Source organism: Schistocerca nitens, chromosome 5 (genome assembly GCF_023898315.1).
Source record: "Schistocerca nitens isolate TAMUIC-IGC-003100 chromosome 5, iqSchNite1.1, whole genome shotgun sequence".
Classification (NCBI taxonomy): domain Eukaryota; kingdom Metazoa; phylum Arthropoda; class Insecta; order Orthoptera; family Acrididae; genus Schistocerca; species Schistocerca nitens.
Genome location: NC_064618.1, coordinates 304,462,873 through 304,465,397, shown reverse-complemented (window position 1 = coordinate 304,465,397; position 2,525 = coordinate 304,462,873). Strand labels below are relative to the sequence as shown.

Below are 2,525 nucleotides of genomic sequence, written 5' to 3'. Positions count from 1 at the left end.
ATTAATTACGTAAGTCGTAACTTTGTCTGTGAAAGGGCACAGCTTCTCAAATAAGGTTATGTTTACTTGCACTAGTAGCCCATTCTTAAACAGTGCAGTGACTTGCCCCAGTCACCTGAAAAAGTCATTCATAGCAGCGGTACTGTAGCTGAATCCAACACTTTGTAGCGGGACATCTTCCTCTAGCATTACTTTCCCTCAACAGTACTTGTCGATACCAGTACTATTTTTCGAATTTTGGACAGGTCAGTATTATCTCAGTTGCTTTTCTGAAAATTTTCATACAATTTGACACACAGTATGTTATATTTGAAGCTAAAATTTATGAAAAGGAATTACTTTATAAAATATTTTAATTCCGATATTGTAATCGATAAGTACTCGTACTATTTCTGAATGCAATGTTAAAATAATTTTTTATAGAAACGTTTGAAATTACGAATTATTGCCACACTTGAAGTTCTATTATTAATTACGCAATCCTGTTCTGTTTACTATGTTTATTTCTGGATTCATTTATTAAATAATAATCGAAATTAATATTGTAACGAAAACTATTAGGAATTCATTTGTTAAGAAAAATTGTAAACCCTTTGGAATACTATTATTTCCGCAGAATGTGAGAAGCGTAAGGTTGCCTCTGATGTGATCGAACATATTTTTGTGTAATAGGTATGAACAATGCAATTTCGGCTTTGTTAATGTGAAAAATCAAAATACTGTATGATGTACTAAAATGTGAGAAAATCAGTGGAAAATATATTTACGTAAAAATTTCTGCAACAACAATTTTCGAATTTATTTCGTTCAAACCAACCGTGAGAACGTGTTGTTAAGTTTTCAGCTTCAAGAATCAGATCCCTGGACAAGAAGAACTGGAGCCATCTCAACATGCCAAGGTAAGTAACCTTAAAGTCATTTGTAACCTTCACTCCTCTCAAATCTCCATAAAGCACTTTGCTGATTAATTACTTGAAGTGGGCATTGTTTAATGTGGACAGTAGATGGAAGCAGGAAGGAGGGGGGAGGTCACAACTTCCAAAGAGAATTCGCAGAAAAATAGATTTTCCAGACTGTCAGTATAAATGAAATATTTGTTCCACAACCTTGTTCGAAACCAAGAGCGCTAATCCGCGCGTACGTGTGTGGTGGCGCTAGAGTTGGAGGTATGGGGCTCGAATCGCAGGGGGGGCAAAAATTTTCGACACTAGTATTTGGCCGGCGAAGCAGAGAGACGCGTTGGCGAAAAGTTCTTGATCACTGGGCATTGCTCCAATGTCTTGGATAAAACTCCAAAAACTGCCACGGTGACTTATTACAAAATAACAGGATGTTATCTTCAAATAATTTGTAACGTCATTACGAAACTTATCGATCGTACTTAACATGAATCAGTACCGATCGCAAAAATTTTTATTTTTAGATATGGTTATTGATTTCGGTCTGTAAGACCACCCTCAGACCAAGCCTCTGAAACGTGTAACATTTATAATGGGTTACGTATAACATACGCTTGGCCACTACAAAAAAAAAAAAAAAAAAAAAAAAAAAAAAAAAAAAACAGTTGTTAAATTATACAGTGTTGTATTCTCCATATGAGGTGAGGAGCCGGAGCCGCTGTGTAGTGCCGTCACAAACTGTGACTGACTATAAAAGACTAAGGGTTATGAAAGGAAAGCTCGACCCAAATTCGTCTCCAAACATACTCGTTGTTGTAAGAATTTTCCGCACCAGTTACCAGGACTTAATAGCTCCGTTAACTACATAACAGATGGCAGTATTTCGTTGGAAACTTTATTGTGTTTATTGTAATATATTTAAGTTGTTTTAGTAATTTTAATAAGCAGGTTGTCTGTCCATGCAAGTGGAGAAGTTGTGACCAAACACTGCATAACTCCGAGTACGTGACGAGACACGGCGATACACTGGCAAGCCCAGCGGAGAAACCAGAAGACGGACATTATTACAAGCTGACTTGCGTCTCCATGGCGACCGGTAGCTTCCTACGCAACTGTTTAGCAGAAAGGTCTTCTGAGCTAGTCACTGGGGTAGCGTATACTCGACTTCACAGCTCGGTCATGCACACTGTATAGGGCACTTGGTATCGTCCTTTTAAACATTTTTATACGGTATTAGTAGATTGTAAGCAATATTCTGACAATGGCCTTGCCGCAGTGGTAACACCGGTTCCCGTCAGATCACCGAAGCTCAGCGCTGTCGGGCTGGGCTAGCACGTGGATGGGTGACCATCCGGTCTACCGAGCGCTGTTGGCAAACGGGGTGCACTCAGCACTTGTGAGGCGAAATGAGGAGCTACTTGATTGAGAAGTAGTGACTCTGGTTCCGGAAACTGACATACGGCCGGGAGAGCGGTGTGCTGACCGCGTGCTCCTCCATATCCGGATCCAGTGACGCCTGTGGGCTGAGGATGACACGGCGGCCGGTCGGCGCCGATGGGCCTTCATGGCCTGTTCGGGAGGAGTTAAGTTAAGCAGTAATCTATTACGTTTTCATTTACATTGTGA

General features: G+C 40.2%; 1 pseudogene; it reads left to right on the top strand.

Annotated features, from left to right (window-relative positions):
- The first annotated feature begins 2,156 nt into the window (after positions 1-2,156).
- LOC126261520 (5S ribosomal RNA) lies at positions 2,157-2,274 on the top strand (annotated as a pseudogene).
- The last annotated feature ends 251 nt before the right edge of the window (positions 2,275-2,525 follow it).